Raw genomic sequence first — 9,652 nt, 5'->3', positions numbered from 1 at the left:
GAGAATTGTCTCCTCAAAATAAATCCATTAATGGACTTCATGTTAAAACGAAATGAGTATGTTGCCCAGAATCCATGTTCTTTTTCAATGACTCCCTGATTTAACTGAGTATGTTCTGGTTAACTGACCAATGCTGTTTTAAATGAAAAATGTTTGATTTTATTGATTTATTAGTACTAGGAATCAAACTCCTGACCTTGTGCTTACCCCAGGCAGGTGCTTTAAATGAAAAATGTTTATAATTTTTTCACTTGATTTCACTTTCCCTCCCTCAAAAATACTACCTTTCAAAAATGATTGTCATCTTACTAAAATTTTTAGAGATGCTTAGATATTAAGACGTCTTTATTAAACCCTTCCTTATAAATTTAATATTTTCATAATGATTATATTTTCACTTGTGGAATATTAATAAGGTAGGAGCATCACCTTCTATATTGTATACTGAGAACACCAGCATTGTCCTTTTCTTCCCAAACACCAAACCAAAATAACCAAAGGTCTTGGTAGCTTGCAACTTCATCATACATTGGAAAATCTGCTCTTTCAAGGTCAGTGCTACAGTCAAACTGAACTTCAATTCACCTCTTTTAAGGTTGCTGTTAGCATATCATTTCCTCATTAAAATGCAACAAACAAAAGGACAACACAAACAAAACTATGGCTGGAGGACTTCTCAGAAGAAATTGAGCAAATAGTTTAGCAACTTGTTCAAAATTTGTTCCTAGAAATGAATAATCACGACCTTGCATGAAAAGCATAATGTGATTATTTCCATATAAACCTCATGCTTATAAAATGTTAAATACAAAACACTGGCGTGGCACTGGATTTTTTAAAAAAAGTGATAGATTATTGCTATTGTTTTATCCCATTTTATCCTAAAATGTTGCTCTTCCTGCAGCTGAGACAGGGGCTAGCTTGCATCCACTCTGTATTTCCAATTGAACTTTTCAAGAAAGAGAACTGAGGAAGAAAGTCACCAACATAGGGTCTAAGGAGACACCTGTAAAGAAGAAACAGGGAACTTAACTTGGACCAGGCAGCAGGTTCTTGACAACTTGTCACACACACACACACACACACACACACACACACCCCGACAAAAAAGGATTTCATGACCCATCAGTGAGAGGCCTAGCCGGATTTATTAGTCAGAATCAGGAAGTAAGAGAGAATAGAGAAGGAACTTCAACTTGAGGAATTGAAGGGATCATGACTCAGACAAAGATCAGACTGGTCCATTAACAAAGCTAAGGGACCAGCTTCTTTGGAGTTACTAGTTTGGGCCAGGGGCTGCTTGATCATTATCTCATTCTAGCTTTGCAAGATTGCTCTAGAGAAGTCCTTAGTACTCAAAGGAACAATCTGGTCTCCAGGAAGTGATTGTTTCTGCTTGAGGCAGTCTCAGTCTTGCAAGGCTCTGCTAGAATCCAAGGTGAGCAGAGTTCTAGGTCAATGGCTGGAGACTCCTTGGTATCCCTTGTTAGAGGAATGACCCTGTAAGTTTTTTTTTTTTTACTTTGATGTTTTCAGTCTTGAAGGAGGTTGAGGTAGGTTAGGTAAATTTAGGGCTCATCATGCTTGAGTTGCCAGCTTTTAGTTAGCTATTTCCTAAGTAATTAGGATGACTCTATGCAGAGCTAAGCAAGGATCTGGCCCAAAGTTATAAAGTAACAAAGTAGACAAATACAAAATGAAGGCCAAGGTGTATTCTACTTTTAGTTACTTATTGGGCATGCATAGGCCCCAAGGGAAAAGTTAAGGTTTGGAGGAGGGAGGTGTTTCTTTAGCAAAAGCTGCTTTTAAGTCCCTGACTGCCTCAGGAGAAAACAAATCATGCACTTGCTGAGAAAGAGTAAAGGCCCAGGAGTTTACTCGCCCTTTGACCCCATTGTAGCCTCTGTCTCAGAGAGTCTCAGTTAAAATAAAGCATGCTGTCAGTTGGGGGCATTTTGGCCAACGTGAAACACTGGGCATGTCTGGGGACAGCTTTTGGTTGTCACACATGTAGGGTGGGATGTTATGCTGGTATCCAGTGAGAGGAGTCCTGGGGATGCCATTGTGTATCCTGGAGTGCACCGGAAGTCCCACAGCAAGATATGATCTGGTCCATAATGTCCAGGGTACCAAGGTTGAGAGACCCTGACATAAATTATCTTGTGGCCAGGGGCAAAAGAAAAAAGGCATAGGGATAAAGAAGAGAGACTCTATTCCAGAGGGAGGTGGCTGACCTCATGAAAAGACTGGTTCACGTAGCTTCCTTCCCTTCTCATCATTCCAATTCTTTTAAAAGGAATATTAATCTAGATATAGTGCTCAAAAAAGTTCCATCTTTCATGGTCAGTCATAGCTTCAGTGTAGGAAAATACTAGATATAATATGCATATCTAGGGAAAACTAGGAAATCATACTACCTCAGGCAGATGGCCACATCCTCACAATTTTAATAATTATTCAAAGCAATGTACATAAATGTATCATCTATCAGTGAATGTTCGCCACATTCTGCTTTCTGCCTGTGCTGTTCCCTGGAGCCTCTAAAGGTCATTGGTTTAGCATTAAAGGTAGCTATACTGAAGAAACTGCAATCAACACTTTTCTGAAAGTGTTCCCTTCTTTTTATTCTCCTATTTTGTGACTAACTCTTCAGCTTCTATAGTTCAGTGAAAACGGATGTAAAAGGAACTATAATGCCACAAGTCCCTGGCACATTGTTAGGCTTGACATGCAAACTGCTTTTTCTTCTTCCACCTCATCGTCTTCCTCTTCTTCTTCTTCCTTTGTCTTCATCTTCGTCTTCATCTTCATCTTCACCAGCACAGGATCAGAACCATTTCATTACATTCCTTAGCCACAGTCGTACCTCAAAACTTTCTGTTTTACAAAAGAGGGAACTAAGGTGACCAAATAGCCTAGTTGGCCCAGGATAGAGCAGTCTCCAGATGTCAGACTTTAAGTGAGTAAAACTAAGAAAAGTCCCAGGCAAACCAAAATGTGCTGGTCATTTGATGGTGAAGTAAGCAACTTTGCCATATTGGAAACACAGCCTTCAGTGACAGTAGATGCATTGTCCATTACAACTTCTAGCGACTTTGCCAATTGTCCTCCCTCTCATTCTTTCAGAGATGGACCCAAGACAGAAGCAGATATTTCTCCAAGGCCATACACTGTGCTATTATCGTATCAGGAAACAGACTCTTGATAGGTACATCTCCAATTCAGGGTGTTTCTCACTGCATTCTTTGTTTCTTACTTGTTTGCTGTTGATTTTTTTATTTCTTTCTTGTTCTCTTTTTATCATTTAAAATGTACAATGAGTACAGCTGCATGTCCCACAGAACTCAGCTGTGGGAAGTGCAAACACTGCTCTTCTCGCTTAGATAGATGTAGTTGCATTTTTTGCTGGGCTCTTGGAGGAAGGCCAGAATAGAATCAGTTACTCTAAAAGGCCTTCTTGGATCACCATCAAAGATTCTCTGTGATGGTAGGGAATGCCGTGCATTCCTTCTTGTCATTTCTATAGCCCAGTGCAAATATTTTCCAGTATTCAGTGGTTGTCATCTCCTAAATGCTCCCCTTAATTGAGGCAGTCACCCTAAGACCATGTACATGTCACGAGCACCCTATAGCAGAGGAAGGGATGTGAACAAATCTGACTGATACTGTCTTTTGATTATATGGTTTATTCACTCATCAATTCATACATTAAAACCCTTACACTTTAAGTCACTCAAAACGGGTATAGGGTCCGGATCTTGGTCATTTATACAAATATGAGAATAAATCAAGCCCAAGCCACTCAACTGAACAGAGATTCAGGCCCAATTTGAGGCAGAGTGAGAGAGCACACCCATTCCAACAGGGGTCCTGTAGACTCTATGCGCCTTGAGGCAAGAGTGCATGGCTTGTGAATGAAATTCATTCACTCATTGGAGATAATCACATCTAACTTGCAGCTCTGTGGTTTCTCCTTTTATCTGGTTTCTCTGGTGGTGCCCATCCATTTTCTCTGCTCTCCCAGCTATGGTAGTTGAGCCACCCTGGTTATGGCCAATAAATTTCTTCAGACTTTACTTTCTTAGAGTTCCTAGAGCTCCTCTCCCATGCTGTCAGCACACTATGATGTCACTGCGTACTTGACATGACTGCCACTATGTTCCTTACAGTACCCTTTCAAAAATAACAGGCCCGGGAACTGTGTTCTCTTTTAGACTTCCCACCTGAAAAATACATGAAAATCTTTCTCTCTTGTCATCCACATTTTTAAGAGCAAGGCTTAAGATGCCTACTGTACAAATAGGTTGATGTACAAACTGATTAGTCCAAAGCATTTTACAGATAACATTTCACTGAATTGTCCTGATACAACTATGAGAGAGGGACTATTGTTATCACCTTGGAATATACGTACAGTGTAGGAATACAGAAGCACACAGGAAGTAAGCAAATGGCCCAAGGAGTGGTCATTTAATTCTAGTAAGTGGTGGTAAGAGGTCAGCTTGGGGTTAACGGAGCCTATGACCAAGACTCCAGGGACATTCCAGCTGCTGTAGGGGACAGTTTTGCCCTGGGAGATTGTCCCTCTTCTATTTCATGACACCAGCTGCCTGCCTATAAAATCTTTCATTGGTAAAAGGAAAAAGATTGTTTTGAAAGCTGAAAGATCCCGCCCAGTTTCCCACTGGAAAGTGCAGTCCAGGGATTTACTGTTTCCACCATTTGGACCTTCTCTTAGGTTGCTTGGCAGTGCCATTTGGAAGAGGGAAGTGTCTTGATTGTCTTTGACCATTTGGGCCTTCTGTTGATCATTTTGGGCACACTGAGTGGTGTGAGAAGAGATTCAGAGGTAGAAAACATTTCCAGGCATTTCTTTGTTTGCTTTAGCGTACTCATTTGTTTTGATTTGCTTTGCTTTCATTTACCTTTTTGTCCTCAAAATGACTCACTCTAGGATGAGCAGCAGGCTTTCAGTACCATCTAGGAGCTACATACTAACTGGGCCATTTGCATACAGAATTCTATAATGAGAGGCCTGCCCTAGGTATATTTTCTCCCCTCTGAATGTAAGGCAGGAAAGTGTCCCCCTTTTAAGACTTGATGCAGCACTGAGTTTGGCTGGGAGCTGCTTCTTCGGGGACAGGCCAGTACTGTCTAAAGCAGTATTCAGTTAGAGGTTTAAATCCATCCTACAGAGACACTAAGGCTTGTCCTTCTTTTCCTTGTGTTTGGGGCTTTATGTGAGCCTCTTGGGGCTTTAAGTCATATTGAGGCTTGGGAGCCAATCATGAGTTCAAGGGCCTTGAATTGTTAGTTTGACAGGAAAGTTTGGATTAAGACTTCAAGAGGCTGCAGCCACCGCATTTAGAGATCAGCTGTGATTTTCTCAGCAATAAAAATGTTCGTGCTACTTTGTAGTTCCCTGGAGAAATTGTAGCTACCCGTGGCTTAGAAAAAAGGTGATTTATTATATTATGACATAGCCTACATAACTGAAATTGCACTATGATTTTATATAAATGTCCTTAAGAAGATTCTTTGGAGTAACTTTGGCCAGAAGCACATTCATGTCTGCTTTCTGTGCCATTTTCTAGATTAGTGCCTTCTGTGTCACTGACTATAGTTACTTGTCTAATGCTGTGTTTTATATTGTGGTTCCATTCATTTGGCTAACAGTCTTTGACTTATTCTAAACTGGTTGTGTTTCAAAATATTTGCCAAAACTTTTGTTTGCTGAAAATTTTTGTCTCCTGCTGAGGCAGAAGGTTTTGGCATGGCAAAGTAGCTGGGCAAGTGACCTGTTCAGAACCTCAGGAGAGCAGCTCCTAAGTGCTGCACCTGGTACCAACTGGAGATTGTTGTCTTCAATTCTTCCAGTACAAGGGTTAGCAGATTTTTGATAGGATGGCCTAGCTCTTATGTCAGAACGTGGGTATAAATGAAGATCACTGCCTGAACTCTTTCATCTCTCTCTTTTCCTTCCTTCCTTCCTTCCTTCCTTCCTTCCTTCCTTCCTTCCTTCCCTCTTTCCTTCTTTCCTCTTAACACCTGGGAGTATAACCTTTATAGTTGACTAGTGTCAAAAGGTTGTGGGGGAAGACCTCCAGAAAATTCAAACAGATTAATTGACCAAGTGATCTACTATGAGGTTTATATTTCTCATCTTGCTATAACCAGGATTTCTGCTATCAATCATGTAGATTTAGGATCAAGTATTGCTTAAAAAGAAGAGTATTGCCTACAGTGTAAGCTTTTCCAAAACTGATAAATGATAAGGTGAAGTCTTTGTTTTATGTGTGTTGACATGCATGTATATATTGTCTATATGTGTGCTTATGCTTCTATATCATTTAGATAGTGCTAGACTAATTTAAAAATAAGAGTACTCAGTAATCCGGAAAGCAGAAATGAAAATGAATTTTAGTCCAAATCAGTGAAACAAATGTTTAAAAGATAAAATAAAGATGTGTTCAGAACTGCTAACATACATTTTGTCCACGCTGGGAAAATCAGAATTATATTTTAGTTTGACTTTCCAAAGAGTATTTTCATTTTCACAAAGGTCACAGGAAAGGAAGGGGATCATGAAGGAAATTTATGAAAACTTTGAGTTTATTATGACCTTAAAGACTTGGCATCGGAGGTGGCAGAACGCCAAAAATAATTAAATAAATGAACACACAAGGATAATGTCAAAATCTTTATGCTTAAAATTTACAACAAAACTTTACAAAGAGTTTTCTTGTGTCAAAATAATTTGTTATGTTTTCTACTGTCTCATATCATTTTTGCATGTTTAAAAAATAAGTATTAGGAAGCTCATGTTAGACACCTGAAGTTTTTTTTTTTTCAATTCTGTTACATAAACTACTATAGGTAATTTGCCTCATTTTTTAAATAATGTAATTGTCCTAGTGTTACCATAGGTCATGGCATTCCTAGTTTCTTATGTGTGATGAAGAAGGAATTAGAAATGGATGTAATGGTAAGGAAAACAGAGTATTGTTTTAATGAGGTGACAGGTTGCTCAGAGTGAGCAGGCTCATGCCAGTGAAAGAAAAATAGCACAAGTGCTGAATGTGTTGTTCAAAAATTTAAAGTGCTGCACTGGGTCTAGGGCGCCTCTCATTGTGTCTTACAGAATGTGATTACAGTGACAGTGACGGGGTGCTGAGTCATGTCAGCTGTGTCTCCTTCGTATGTCCTTCCCCATAATTCACTGTTACAATTGGATGCATGAGATGCAGTTCATATGCATGAACCATTGATGAGATCCAAGTGAAAAAAGCTTATTACAGATCATGCAGGAGGATCTGGTACTCATGAATCCTGGTTTGGAATTTCACAAGTTTCTAGGATGGTCTCATGGGTCTTTGTTTCTCTTATCTCTTCATCAGGGCAGTAGGCTTGAGGACAAAAGTAGGGGCTGTTGGCCCTAGGGAATTGCCCAGGTGCATGTGAGTGGAGAGAAGTGGTCCTGTAGCCCCAATCTATATTAGTAGTATAATGTAATCAGTCATGATTGTTTGCTTAATATACTGTAAAGGTAACTAAGTTGTTTGCTAAATTGCTATTGTACTGCTTATCAACAAACGCCACACTCCTATTGGTTGAGAAGAGACAATCTTTCTTGAAAATGTATGTTAGCTAGTAAAGCAGACATTAATTCTTACACAATGTATTCAAAGTTTTCCCAGTTCTGTATGTGTATGCTTAAGAAATCTTAATGGAGTTGCTAAGCTGTAATTCTTGGTCTTGACATTAGCAACTTATGTGTTTTCTTCTTAATGGTAATTCACACTGGTTTACATGAAAAGGTGGCTTCAAGCATTTGCTTGATATACTTTCTGATAAAACTAACCTTGTCTCATAGAAATACTGCCCTGGTTTTCTTCAACTTGGTCACCACATTTCTTAATTCAAGTCTCCTGTGTAGACTGGATTCTCTTGGCTCTTACTCACTTGTTTTCCATTTGCTTATAAGCTTTGTGACTAGTATTTGTCAAAGTTCTAATGTTTTAGGGTACTGAATACAAAATAAAATTACACTTGACAATGGACTTCAGATAAACTCAGCTTAACAGCCTGTCTTGATATTGCTCAAATTTGGCAAAAGTGTTTAATGACACAGACTGAGGCAAAAAGCCTTTCCAGCAAGTGTAACTGTTAGGTGTCTCCTGACGTTGGCTTTCGTTTTTGTGTTTCACCTCACAATTTTTAGTGATTCCTTTTCAGTCTCAACCATATAACTTCCCTTTGCTTATGTGCCCACTCCCTTAGATGACATCTACATCTCAATCCCACATGAGACAGCCAGCCAGCCAGATGGTGAGTTACCTCAAAGCCCTCAAGAGGGAGGGAGGGAGGGAGGGAGGGCCTAAAGCAACTGGGAGTTTAACTGGCACTTCAAAACAGAACTTGAAAAGTTGGATTTTTTTCCCTTTAGGGACAAGTTGGCTTCTCCCAACTTCCTCAGGCCTAGGCCTTAAACACCCCTCCATCTCCATCTCACACCACAGGAAAGACAGAATATGGAGGTGCTGGCACCAGGAGATCTAGTCCAATTTAATTTCCTTAGGGGAGTGAGTGAGGGGTTTTGGTCCAGGAAGGAATAGAACAAGTCTGGGCATGTGAATTCTCACTGCATTCCTAACCACCACTATTCCTTGCTATAAAAGACCCTACATTTGTCCATGGGGAGGTGGTGACTTGAGGCAAATGGGCCCCTCTATCTTGGAGCCAGTGCTGAATAAATTCTTTGTTTTTTCCCAAAATAAGTGGCCTCCTCTGATATGGTCAGCAGCAAGCAAAGGAACCTGGGTGGCCTGTAACAGTGTCATCTGTGTTCATACCTTTCTGTTCTTTCAGAAGACAAAGTACAGCTCAGAAGTACATGAAGCAAAGCACCATGAGGTGATCTCAGAAAGCAAGTAGAGCAGACAAGTGGAAGGATGTGATTCTGGAGGACAGGGACCTGCATCAGTCATGAAAGGACAGATTCCAGTGGCTTCTTGGGTGCCATTCAGATGATGGATCTGGCAGCATGTCAGTACCACTTCCCATCTGGATTGTCCATTTTTCCTTGAACACAGCATGTACCAAATATCCCATGTTGTCCTACTTTGGTCCATGCTGAAACACTACCATCAGGTTCTAGAAACTTCTTCCATGAAGTGCCATCTGGAACAGTGGTACCTTCACCAAGACCTTTCTGTTCTCCCCAGTCTGACTGAATGCTCCAAATCCCTCATTACTTTTACCTTGCCCTTCTCCCCATGGCCTTTATTTTTGGTACCAGGGATTGAACTCAGGACCTCGGGCTTGCCAGGCAAGCATTTATCCCACTGAGCTAAAGCCCAGCCCAATTTAGGGTTATTATTCAAGGTCAGTAGATGGATTAAATAGGACTTGCCACAGGAAATACCTCTGGGAGGTGACTGGTTTCCACCTCTCTTTCACCCACCTCTTTCTTTCTAGCACAATGGGTGATGTTCTCTATTTTTTCTCAGATGAGGCTATCATTCTTTTTATTTCACAGTGACTTTAGGACTTTATGTTGCCAGTCTCAGCACTACCCATACTTTATAAATTTACTTGGTCCCCACTAGAATAATTAAAAGCACCTCTGAACAGATATGTCTTCTATGAGGTC

Source organism: Cavia porcellus, unplaced genomic scaffold (genome assembly GCF_034190915.1).
Source record: "Cavia porcellus strain 051 isolate PalLab524CR breed Dunkin Hartley unplaced genomic scaffold, mCavPor4.1 scaffold_33, whole genome shotgun sequence".
Taxonomy (NCBI): domain Eukaryota; kingdom Metazoa; phylum Chordata; class Mammalia; order Rodentia; family Caviidae; genus Cavia; species Cavia porcellus.
This window is presented reverse-complemented; position numbering follows the sequence as displayed.